The following is a 14,137-nucleotide window of genomic DNA, read 5'->3' on the forward strand; positions in this document are numbered from 1 at the left end:
TTGGAATCTTTTTGAAAGTCTTTCTGAAAAATCTTCCTCCTCTAACGGAATTATTTCTGAATGCATCTCTGTGATGTTTTTAATGTACATCTCAAGGTTCTTACTCTCATCGGGGATATAGGTACAACAATGTTGCACATGTAATATGCCACAGACTCCTCCCTCTTTTGCCAGGAGTATGTCTAAAGCAAGGCGATCTTGAATTACCATGGATCTAATTGCAATGACCTCAACGTTTACTAATTGGAAACCATCAGCTGTGTCTGTTGACAATCTGTCAACAATTGTGGACAATTTTCTGATCCTACCTGAGTTCAGGGTTATACCTACAATAGGTATTACTGCTTGAAAAATATCTCCCATCACTTCTGTAAAAGATTCTCTTTTAACTCTATTTACATGGTTATGAATTTTAAACAAACCCTCTGAATCTCTGTCAACATGAAATATCTTAGGAAACACAATCCCAACATAACAGGTTCCGTACCAATGGTCCGGAAGGTTATAATAAGCTTTGTCACCACACACAAAATATATCCCAGGGAAAATTGGATCCTTTCCACCTTTGAATCCCCAACCTCCCATGATCTGATAAGTATCTTCACAATTACTCGCACCCACAAAATAGTTATCAAAAAGTGTATTGTCTCTTCTAATGCAAAGCTTACCACTAACTGGTTTGTCTATGTGAATTGCAACAATATCAAGCATTCTGCCATTAAGCTTCCCATCTTCTTTCTGCCAGAACCTGGATTTAGTCTGCTTGACTATCTCATTTCTTTTGTAAATTGCTCTCCTTTCTTCAACCAGGTTCAAAAACTTATTTCCCTCAGCACTTAATTTGCAAGTTAAATTATTTTTGTAAGCATACTCATAGGTAAGTTCATTAGTCACAAGGAAAAATTCCCTCATCTGTTTGGCTCTCTTATGCTTATTCAAAGCACCTTCAATTTTTAAATTAGCAAAAATCTCGTCAAAATCTGAATAATAGTATTCTAAGCGTCCAGTCTGATAGAACAGACTAGCTAACACACTGCACGTTACACCATATGTAAGAGGAAGCATATTGTATGTCACTCCCTCAGAAACGGAAGCCGGTAACTTGACACAGACATAACAGTCTTTTGCATCCATTACCTTGACGTATTCACTCAAAAGCTTTGTGAATGTATTGCTTGAAAAATCACTAATAGAATTATCCTGATTAACATTAGGCTGATGATCAATAACTTTGCCAGTTGCACTAATTTTATTTTGACTAACTGAAGCTTTGCTTGTCATGTTAACTTTGTGAAAACCTTTGTTATATTCAAATGGAATAATAACAGCTAAAACTACCCAGAGCAGAATTAAAATGAGCAGACACACCAGAGTCATCTTACAGCATCTCTTAAAAATGGAACATCTCGAAGTACTTTGTTCCATAACATAAGGCATCTTTGATTAGTTTTGCCTTAAAAAGAAAAAATTAAACAAAACTATTTTAAATTTTAACTAAAAGAATAAAATAATTATTTATTTACACCCCCCTTTTAAAATATATATATATTTTTTTTTAAAGTACCCTAACAGTATTTCTTCGACCTTATGTCACAAATGAATTTTCTTCAACTAAACAACTTTTCTTCGACCTTGTGTCACCTAACAAGATTTCTTCAGCCTTTTGCCAAAACTAAAACCCAATTACAATTTCTGTACTCTAATCATTGTCACTGATTTCTTCAATTTCTTCTTCTTCTTGACTATTATCGTAAATATCAATAACAGGTGGAATTACTAGATAAGTCCACTCAGGCGACTTGTATTTTGATTTGGCCTTACAATCCTCTTCCCTTTTCTTGTTATAACTTCAATTTTCCTTCCAACTCCAACTTCCTTCTCAGAATCCTTTTGACTACTGATTTCTTCCACCTGGTCCTTCGGTTTCTTTATCAACCTAACTCTCAATCTTCCACCAGGCCAGTAATCTGCTTTCTTCACAAACCTTTTCTTTGGTTCCGAAGTTTTCAACTCAGACTTCCAAGATCTTTTCTTTGGACTTCTGTTTTCACCATCCACATCACTTTCTCCAGTATCACTGTCTGAAACTTCAATTATTGACTCAGGAACTTCTCTATTCGGCAGTTTCACTCCTTCAGGAACACTTTGTCTTCCAGCACTGGTACTCGGCAATTCGTCTTCCTCCTCCTCTTCAATTACCTCCAACTTCCCAGAATCTGGACTTCTGTTCCTTACTTCAGAGCTTAACTTCTGCTTTTCGATACTCTCCTGGTCAGAAATTTCTTTCGGTTCAGCCTCACTGTCTTCAATGGAAATTACTCCATTAATCTTCTTGACTGACTCCTCAGTCGATTTTCCTTCTGATAGATTCTCTTCTTCTCCAGAATCTATTTCAATTATTTCAGAACTTTTTCTTGATACTAATCCTTCATTCACAGGCACAGGTTCCAGATGTCGACTTCCCTGTCGATCTTCAGTCTCTGGATTTATTTCAATTTCTACTTCTGAATCAGAATCATCTGTAGTATCACTTTCAACATCAGAACTTTCAGGAGTAGGCACTGGAATGGTATGGCTAGGATGTATCCACCTTTTCAATCCTCTGCATTTCACTGCGTTTGTAGTAACCAGAATTACTTGTCTAGGCTTCTGCCACCTAGGAGCCAGACAATTTCTTCTCCGATGTACTTTTGTTCTGACCCAATCACCAGGTCTCAAATCATGTGTTAGGACTTTCTCATTTGATTGTGCTTCAGTTCCCACCTGATTAGACACAGAAGTCACTATATCAGATAACCTTTTACAGTAATCCAAAATAGCACTGTCATTTATACTCAATAATTTGCCTACAGGTACAAAAGCCTGTCTCATGACTCTTCCCATCAGTATTTCATGAGGACTTAAACCTGTCTTTTTATCAGGCGTACTTCTCAGTGACATTAAAACAAGTGGAAGAGCATCAGTCCACTTTACACCTGTCTCTAGACACATTTTTCCAATTCTGTTTTTAATTGTTCCATTAATCTGCTCAACCACCCCAGATGCCTCTGGTCTGTATGCGCAGTGTATTTTCTGCTCAATGCTCAATGCTTCACATATCAGCTTCATCAGTTTGTTATCAAAATGGCTTCCTCCATCACTCTCAATAGTGACTGGAAAACCGTACCTTGGGATGATCTCTCTCAGTAGCAATTTTGCCACTGTGATTGAATCACAATGTCGTGTAGGGAAAGCTTCCACCCACCTTGAAAACAAACAAACAATCACAAGAACATATTTCAAACAATTGTGTAGAGGCATTTCAATGAAATCCATCTGTAATCTGGTAAAGGGACCACCTTCTCGACCAATTATCCCTGTACCCACAACTGATTTTCTGTTTGGATTCATTTGTTGGCATGACAAACACCTTTGACAAAAAGACTCTGCAATGGTTCTAAATTTAGTGTTGAACCAAGTCTCTCGGAAAAGTCTGATCATGGAATCCCTTCCAAGGTGAGCTGGGCCATGATACAATCTGGCCATGTCAGCAATCAAACAATTTGGTAAAACTACTCTGCCATCTTTATAGACCCACACTCCATCCTCATCACGTGGTCTACAATCTGATCGCAACCATAGATCTTTTTCCTCATCATCTGCTTCATTTTGTAAATCTCTGATTTCATTCCATGTTCCTACCACTGTTGTTAGCATTAATGAATTTGAATCAGTTTCTTTACTCTTTTCCCGATTGTATGCACAACCTTTTCTTGCGCAGTATTTTGCTGTCTCATCTGCATAGGCATTGCCTTTTGAGATATAATCCACTCCTTTTGTATGCGCAGCACATTTAACAATTGCGATTTCTTTCGGCAACTGTATGGCATCAATTAATCTTTTAATAAAGACTGCATTTTTAATTGGTGAGCCTGCTGAGGTCAAATAACCTCTCTGAGACCAAAGCTGTCCATAATCATGTACAACCCCGTATCCATACTGACTATCAGTAATGATGGTAACTCTTATATCTTTTGATATTTCACATGCACGAATCAAAGCAATCAATTCAGCCACCTGTGCTGAACGAATTCCTTCCAGACATGATGCTTCTTCAACATCTGCAACTGTACAGACAGAATATGATGCTTTCAAAACACCTCCCTCTGTCCTCAGACAGGAGCCATCCACAAAGTAGACAACATCTGATTCAGGCAAAGGTACATCTTTAATGTCCTGCCTTGGTTTGGTGCAAAATTCCATGACATCCAAACACTCATGTTCCACTTCATTTTCATCAACAATTTCAGAGTCAGGCAATAATGTTGAAGGATTCAGATTTAAACACCTTGAAATAGAAACATTATCTGCTCCTAGTATGATTTTCTCATAGTTTGTCAATCTGCTGCTTGTTAAATGTTGAGTCTTACCTCTTGTCAGTAATATTTCAACTGAATGAGGCACAAAAACTTTCACAGGAAATCCCATTATGATTCCTTCACTCTGTTCAAGACTGACACTTGTAGCTGCAACTGCTTTTAAACAACCTGGTAATGCTTTTGCAATGGGGTCGAGAACTGCAGAAAAATATGCAATTGGCTTCTTCAGATTTCCATGTCTCTGAATTAACACAGACAATGCACATCCTTCTCTCTCACTGCAATACAGTTCAAAATCTTTCTCATAATTCGGCATACCCAAAGCAGGAGCTTGACATAAGCTCTTTTTCAGATTTTCAAAAGATTCCATCTCTGCCTCATTGAGAATAATTGGATCTTTCACATCAGATCTTGTCAATCTCTGTAGTGGTTTCGCAATCACCGAAAATCCACTTATCCATTGTCGACAGTAGCCAACCATTCCCAAGAACATTCGAACCTGTCTCTGTGTTCTGGGTGGTTGCATTGCTTGAATCATTTTAATTCTCTCAACTGTTACCTGTCTTTTTCCCTTTGCAATTCTGTGACCAAGATATTTCACCTCTTGTTTGCAAAACTGTAATTTTGCTGGAGACACTTTATGTCCCTCATCTGCAAGATGATTCAAAAGTGTTATTGTGTCTGTCACACAATTCTCTCTCGTTTTAGCAGCTATTAACTGATCGTCAATATACTGCACTAACGTAGACCTACCTGGTAAGTCCAAATTTTCTAAAGATCTTTTCAACAGCTCATTAAAGATAGAAGGACTCTCTGTATACCCCTGTGGGATTCTACACCATGCGAGGGTCCTAGTCTGGAATCTGAAAGCGAAAATTTCCTGACTATCTGGATGTAAAGGAACCGTAAAGAATGCATTGCAAAGATCAATGACAGTATACCATTCAGCATCATGTGGAATCTGATACAAGATTACTGCTGGGTTTGGAACCACAGGACAACATGGAACCACAATTTGGCTAATTTTTCTTAAATCCTGAACTATCCCATACGTTACATTTGATTTTTTAATTCCCATAATTGGTGAGTTACAAGAGCTACTCTCAATTTCTTTTAAGACACCTTGTTTGATGAATTTGTCAATCACAGGTATCACTCCCTCAATTGTCTCCACTTTCATTTTGTATTGAGGTATATTAGGAAATTCTATTCCCTGCTTCAGTGTAATTTTGACTGGATCGACATGTTTCATCAGACCCATCTCATTCCCAGTCAAATCCCAAATTTCAGATTTTACTGTTTCTTTGAGTTCTTCTGGCAGATTTTCTTTTTCAAATGCAGGAAACAATTTTGTTTCCTCTGTTTCCATCAACATCATTGTCAATCTGTACAAACCATCTTCTTCCATTGTTTGTAATTCAACTCCTTCAGGAGAACAATATATTCTGCAATTAATTTTACACAATATATCTCTGCCCAACAGATTCACCGGACTACTGTTACAAACCACAAATCTGTGTTTGTCTTTGAAATTTCCAATTTCAACTGGTACTGGATCAGTCAAATCAGTCCTGATTTGTTGATTACTTACTCCGACAACTTGGATGGTATCCCCAGAGAGAGGTAGGTTTTCAATTTCCACTGATCTAACAGTAGAACGTGTAGCACCAGTGTCCACTAGAAAAGTGATGTCTACATCATTAACTTTTCCATTTACAAATGGACCAGACTGGTCAACTTCAAGAGTGGCTCCAACAACACACTCTTCCTCCTCTCTCGGGCACCGTCAATAACAATCATCAGAATCACTCTCTTGACTTTCTGTTAACAAAAACTGTTGTGCAGTATTCTGCACTCTCTGTCTTTTCGGTTTTATTATCTGATCTTCTCCTTGAAATCCTACACCCACATTATATTTCTGTGTTCCCCCACAATTTGGAAACGGTGCCTGAGGCAACTGATTCTGACGGTTATTCGCTTGATTCACCGGTTGCTGATTTACCTGTTGCTGCAACTGTCGTTGAAGACTCAATTCGTTTAGACTCTGTTGCAACTGTAGCTGTTGCTGCAGGTCAACATCATTCTGCATCTGTGGATTTAATAATGGGCTTTTTAAATTTCTAGGCGGTTTCTTACACTCGTCTTTCCAGTGTCCAATTTCGTCACAATTAAAACAAGGTAATCTCTGTTTCAACTCTTCAACTTTTGGATAAATTTTTCTCACAAAAGTATTATTTTTAAACTTGCCTTGCCCTTGGTGGTTTGGATTTGTAGTTTGCACAAAATTTGTGTTTTTATTACCAAGACTGGCAATCTGTTGCTCAGCCACCTTTACCTGAGCCCACATGGCTTTTTCTTTGAGCTTCTTTTGTCTGACTTCCAACTCGTCACTGCAGTACTTTGCCTTTCTCAAAATGTCATCAACAGATAGTGCTTGCCATCCGACAATACTATTTCTGATCATATCTGCAATTTCTGGTTTTAAACCATAAACAAATCTGTAGACAAAATGACTCATATCCTTCTCGTCTAATTTTTCATAGCCACTGTATTGTTTAAAAATCAACAGTAACCTTTCATAAAATGAATGAACTGATTCCTTTGTTTCCTGATTTGTTCTTTCTATTTTAACCCAATCAACTTCTTTTGGTGGAATTTTGTTTTTCATCCAAACAATCACTTTTTCATAAAAATCCATTACAAGAGGATTTGGAGCACCTGTTTCCTTAACCCTCTCAGGTTCCGTTTTTGGCCAGCTTATGGATATTTTACATTCTGTCCAAAGATCTGATGGGACAACTATGTCAAAAAATCCATCCAGATCAATCCACAGAACTTTTGAGACTTTGATAAATCTATCCACTTGCCTATACCACTCCACTGGCTTTTCCCTTAGTTTTGGAAAATCATTTGTGAACAGTAGTATGTCCTGTCTTGACCATGGGACATGAACATATCCTCCACCTGCAATCTCTCTCATTGGAAATTGTTTTGACAATTTTTCCAATTTCTCATCTTCCTTCTTTTTAGTCCATTTCACTCTCCACTTATTCAGTTCTCCTAGTTTTTTAATGTACACAATCAGATCCTTTATGTGCATTATTCTTCCCATTGAGTTTAAACTCTCAATGTCACTTTCTGAAAAGTCTAATCTGTAATGTTTTGCAAAATTCTTCTGCCTGCTCACATCAATTTCAAGTTCAGCTGCCAGTTCTTCCAACTGATCATATTTATTTTTCATTTTCCATTGCATACTCTTGCAGATGAACAGTAGTTCATCATCTCGATAATAATTTAGACTGTCGGGACCAATGGTGCCAATTATTAATTCCTCAATATTTGCTTTTAATTTTGCGACATCAAGTTTAGGTTTGGTCACTCTAACTTCAGGACTCTCAGCATCAGAATCTGCACCCATCGGTGTTTTTGGAGATAAATCCTCATTAAAAGTTAAATCAGGCATTCTCGATGTTGAAGAGTTTATTTCAGATAAATCTGAAAAAAAAAATTCAGCAACCTTCTGGATTTCTGCATTTAAAGGAACAGTTAACCCTGTCTTATTAGTTTCTCTTTGTTCAAAAACAGGCTGAACAGGACCAATAGTTACTGGAACTGTCACAGCTTCCATGCTTTTTGTTATTTGTCGAATTAATTCTTCTTTTGATCTTAAATACTCAGAAGAATCAACAGTCTCAACATTTCTTGTTTCTCTTACATAATTTTTTGGAGCTTCCCTTGCTCTTGGAGTCGCTGAAAAATATCTACCCTCATTACGGACATCTTCAAATTCTGGTCTTTTTGGAGTTTCAACAATTTCACAATTATTTGGATAAAGTCTCGGAGCTTCATTCATTGGAGGTGCACTCGGTGAAGTTTCAGTAGAAACCACCGGTGTAGACCATGACCTAGGAGGTCTGAAAGGCTGATTCTTTTTATCTGTAGTGTATATTTCTTCTAAAACTGCATCTTCCGATTCACTTTCCAAAGGAGCACTAATTCTTTTTTCAGTTTCTTTTCCAGTAGGAGACCCTGAAACCATTTCTCTAATTACAAAAAGTCCCTCACTCATGTTTCCCTGTCTCCACATTCGCATCCTGTCTTCATGTGTCTCTCTCCTCCAACTTGGAGGTTTAGAAGATCTTTTCATTCCACTTGCTTCCCTTTGTAACTGGTACATTTCATCTTCCCACTCAACTAAAGCCTCAAATTGAGTTGGTCTTGGCTTGGGTTTAAGAGCATTCATTTTCTCTCGCAAATTTCTCAAAACTTTTATATTAAATGAACCATCATCAGGCCAGACTAAAACACCGTCATCCTTTGTATATTGTTTCCAAGCGTCAAACCACAATACCGTATGATAACCATATTCACCTTCCATATACCCTGCAGGTGTTTTGTACTTATGAAGTAATTTACCACCTCGCGTTTCAATTTTCTTGTCAGGCGATATAAAATTTTTAAGTTTCTGAAACAACGTTGGCTTTTTCTCAACGTGTTTAAAATGATAACTCATCTTTACGAGCTATTTCCAATTAATAAAATCGTTTGTAAAATATTTCCGGGATGTTCCGCTAAAACAACCAATCCGTGCGCGAAACACACCAACAAGCCAATGAGGGTTGAGCTACGTCACTTTTCTGCTCAACTAATCAAAATGAAGATTTTCTGAGGCACCAATCGGCTTACAGTTCGTCAGAGACTCAAGAACCAATCAGAGCACGGCTTGTGACGTATGTCATCCAATCCCAGCGCGGCTCTGTGACGTACACAGTAGCTGCGGTTTCTCACTTCTCACTCCTTGCGCTTACCCCTCCTTCACAAAATCTTTTCACAGCGCCATTTTGAGAACACTTTTTCTGTTAAAATTAATCTTTTACAATGACAATAAAGACTCATCTGACTGTTTCTCTAATTAGGATAGTTTGCATGCATTCAAGTATTCACAACCTGGAATAGTCAACGCTATTCTCATAGAATAATTTTCACTCGTCAGTAGAGCAACTTTTACTCTACCCTTCTATCGAGTAAAATATGAACTCATTTCCCTCTGAACGCACAACTAAGTGACTGTTCGAAAGTTCTACTTGAACACACTTTACAAAACAATCACGCACTTTCACACGGAAAAATTCCCTAACTTCAAACACACATGAAATCCGTATAGGACTCTCACCTATTTATAGAAATCATGCACCGTTAGCAAAATAACGCCGTTATCCTTACAGGACTCTCACCTGTTTATAGAAATAAAACATGTACCCCTACAGGACTCTCACCTGTTTATAGATAATCATGCACCGACATTACCCTACCCTTCACTCAAGCTCGAATATATCTAATACTCTTATCACAGTGAGTTTTACAACAGGCGCTTTGTCCCTATTCTCATGCTGCTCTAATTTCTTAGAAAATCCTCACTATACAAGATTCACGCCTAGCCCTAAAACTGTGTTGCACGACCACAACAACTGTGTTGCACGACCACAACACGTGATACACGACGATATCACTTGTGATACACGACGATATCACAAACAGATCAGATGTTTTGCGTGACTACCTTCTCATCACACAATCTGTACCGGTACAATTTACATATAGCACGAAAACTAACTCAACATATGTTAAACATCGATCCTATTTCTATACCATAGCAACGCCTTGGTTACCCTTAGCAACCATCAATTTCTGCTACCAGAAGAATTGATCCAGAGGCCTATAGGAAATATGCCATAACCAACGCTACCCAACTCTATAATCTGTTACGTAAAATACTATTCTAACTCATGGACCCATTAATCAAACATGACATATTTGACCTACTGAATCAGGTGATCAAATTAAATCTATATATACCTTATTCACAACTCTATATACACATTATATACAACCACGGTAAATGTTGACATTATTAGAACAAAACCTAACTATTTATATGACCACCATGGCGATGGCATCTAGCTAATAGTAACCTACGCTTCTGAATAACCAAGACCAGCTTGTTTCAAAAGTAAGATTTTATTAACTAATTGTAGTTAAATCAAAACATAAATTTATAAATGTAATTTTATTAGCAATATAGTAAGCATGTTTGCAAAGTATCATGAAAAATAAAGTTTAAGCAAGGAGATATAAGTTTAGCATTTCTAAAACCTAAGTCCCTAACTGAGCTAAATAAAATGGAAATAAAGTAAAGTTCTTTGAGGGTTCTTACGTGCTCCACGCAATGTCCATCAGTATAACGCCCTCATCGGAAAGTCAGAAAGCAGCAGCCAGCCCATCCCCAGGGCATGGACTTTTTATACCTTTCTATGCTAGCTAATCTAAGTAAAGGAAAATTTTCTACAAAAGTCGATGTCTCATTGGTCCAAGAGTGACAAGTGACATGTCACCTACATTTCAAAACTTCCATTCGGTCATATTCTTTGGGACCATTGTCTTTCTTGTACGAGTTCCAACACATCCTTGGTTTGCAACATTTTAGACTGACTCCATTGCACTTCCGCGGATGCCAACATAGCAAAAGTCTTTTCTACCGGTTTTTGACCTTGGCCACGTCCGCCAGAATAATGACAGCACATCATCTTTGCTGAATGAATGCAACTTGATGGAAAGCTTTTTTTCCTTTTTCAGAGACATCTCGTGCTCCTTGCAGAATTAAATTCATCGTTTAGCAAACTCGAGCAAACTAGGCCCAAAAGCAGGCAACTTAATTTTCTAGTATAAAACAAACACAAGGAAAGTATTAATGTAAGAATTGTCATTTATTCTGTATCCACCCTTCATTTACTAATTGATTAACCCACCCAATTAGTTTAACGTTACCTAGCACCAAGCAACGTATAAGCAACATTTTATATCTACCAGTCTTCATGAATCCATGAAACCTTATGTGCACCTAGAATAGTGGAAATGACATCACATAGACAAGGAAAGCAAAATAAGCACATGCTCTTTCAAAATCTGCTGCAGTTTAGTATGACAAAAACGAAAACGACAAAGTATTTTATTATTCTTGCACGAACAAAAAGATGCAACATTTATGCACGTTTATGAGCACACATGTTACCAACCCCATGTGTAAAGTTTAATCTAGGTTGTATTAGTAAAACAAACCACAAGACGTTAATATTAATATTTATGTTATGGAAATGTGACTTCACGAGTTTAAACAGAATTCTGTTTTCTATCTCGCTCCATCAGAGCTGCACCTGGCGAAATGTAATATACCAGATATGATTTATTGTAAAGAAGCCTGTTAAATTATCAACCCGAATAGATGGGGAATGTAAGAGATTGCAACTCTAAGTTGTAGGGATTTCTCAACGTGACCTTCATACTTGGGGGTAGAGAAATACTGAAATTGCCAAATGAATTTTGCGATGAACCAATAATTGAATGTGATAAGGTTAAATGATCTGAAACTGAAACCCGGCTCTAAAGAAAAGAAAGATACATCAAAGAACTTTATAAAAGGAACCGGTATTTTTCTAAACTGGTGTGGTGTCATTATTTTGGTTGGTCATTCACTGGGTTACTGTGGGTGAGATTGTAAGCACTACACAAAGCCTCGAGGGGGTTTAGCTGATGCTGCTCTGTGCCAGGCTACCCTATGTAGTCTAGAAAAATCTAGGTCTAACAGAATGCATTTACCTTCGCGCAAAAAGCACCATAAGGCCCATATTGAATGTGAGGGTGCATTCTTCACTTTGAAAATAGATCTAAATGCTGGATTATGCTTCTCACACAATAGCACATAATAACGAGTAACTTTGGGTAAATACGGGTGTTATATTCTACATAGCTACTGTGTCATGTATATTTATCCTGTCCCTTTAACTGCACGTGCCTTATTATGTTTCCTCTCATGTTCTGTATCCTTAACAGAGCTTTATTCACACAGCATTCTGTACTGTTTGTCAGTTATAACCTGGACTTTGTTGTGCTAGGATTTGATGCTGTGCTGTACAATAAATCATCTTGAAAGCCTATTTTTCCTTGGATTATTACAAAATTTGGCGACGAGGACAACCCTACTCCAGCCATTTTCAGCACAGGAGCGGAGTTTGGACCCATTACTGCAATTTTGGTTCATTTTGGATTATTTTTTATGATTTTCTGCCTCCTCATTCTTTGAGAGAACTTTTCGTGCTGTCTCTCCACCAGGAAGTATCACCTACGATTTTTTCATTTAGTGGAAATACTTTGGATTGCTTTGAACTTATATTTTCATAGTCTGCATCTTTTAAATAATGCTGGCCGCTGCACCGCTATTCCAGTCTACTCGTCATAGCGTCTTACCTGCTTGACAACCACTCGTCATCCTGATGCCTGGCAACAGCTGATCCGGCGTCGTCTTCCACTGTGTGCCCTCGTTCTGCTGATTCGAGGAGCGAGGGAAGGGGAAAACATTCTGTTCCTTCTGTGTTGTCGAAGCGCCATTGCCATGAGCTAAGAGACGCCATTACCGGAGCTTGCATGAGATGAGGGGCACTGCGCAGTGCGAGCAGTGTTTACTTTCAGGAAACGTCAGCAGAACGTCATCGCGCAGGCGGCGACCATCACGTGACGCGCGTCACGCAACGTGCCTCCATTTTGTTGATTTCTGTGTCCTAGCAACCAGCTCACCAAAATGTTCGTGTTTTAACGCGAACACCTTAAATTGAAGCAGTGTTTTTATTTCCTTTTAACCATTCCAGAGCAGCGCTTCACCCCGTGCAGCCTATAGTACGTTCATTTATTTCATATATTGGGGTTCATTTTGATGCAGTTTTCGTTACACGATATTCAAGACCAGCCAGTTTTTTTTAAAGACCTTGGTATTTCATTACTTTATTTTACAAGTACTTTGACTGTATATTCTTTTTGGAAGACCCTTTTTTTTTTCTTACTTCAATTCAAGGAACATTGACTATATATATATTTTTTTTTCTTTTCAGTTCATTTACATATGCCATTTGGAATTTTGTTCATTCTTTCAGTGTGTGTATGCTGTTGACAATTTCTTTCGACTTTTCTTATTGTATTATATCGTGCTTATTTAAGTCAACTTTCTCTCTATCATAATGCAATTTGATCCTCCTGCTAAATTTTTACAAGTCAAGGGTGATCCTCCTATGCCTTGGTCAAGGTGGAAGGAGGAATTTTTCAACTATATGAGAGCTATAGATGGGGAACGTATGGGAGCTGAGAGGAAAAAAAGTATTTTACTACATTGTTTAGGTTCTGAAGGACAAGAGATTTTCAGAACTTTACCCCAATTATCGGTGCCCACTGATAGTGGTGATACTATGAATGTTTATACTGAAGCCCTTGGTAGACTGGAGAAAAGGTTCAATCCCACGGCTAATATTGCTTTGAATCGTTTTAAATTTTACACTAGGGCCCAAAAACAAGAAGAATCTTTTGATGATTTTCTCCCGGCTTTAAGAGCTCTAACTTTACATTGTAATTTTGGAGCTATGTCTGATGAAATGATCCGTGATCAGATCATTGTTCATGTCAAGAACAAGAAAGTTCAGGATAAATTGTGGTGTATAGGTGACCCTAATTTGGAAGAAACCATTGCTATTGCCAAATCCACTGAGATGTCTGAAAAGTGGATGGACATTGTGGTTAAACAAAGCTCAAATACTAGCAAAAATAATGCTGAAGAAGAAGTATGTCTAGTTAAGTCCAAAAGTTTTATTCCTACTCAAGTGAAAGCGAAGACTTCTTATAGTCCCATTAATAGAAGAACAGATTTTTCTAGTGTTTCTATGTCATGTTATAGGTGTGGA

The 14,137-nt window shown here is 37.8% G+C and overlaps 1 pseudogene; it reads right to left on the reverse strand.

The window, feature by feature from the left end:
• Positions 1 to 12,823, reverse strand: part of LOC144774020 (uncharacterized) — a 41,873-nt pseudogene extending 29,050 nt beyond the window's left edge.
• Between the last annotated feature and the right edge of the window lie 1,314 nt (positions 12,824 to 14,137).

The sequence above is a fragment of the Lissotriton helveticus genome, chromosome 8 (genome assembly GCF_964261635.1).
Source record: "Lissotriton helveticus chromosome 8, aLisHel1.1, whole genome shotgun sequence".
Taxonomy (NCBI): Eukaryota; Metazoa; Chordata; class Amphibia; order Caudata; family Salamandridae; genus Lissotriton; species Lissotriton helveticus.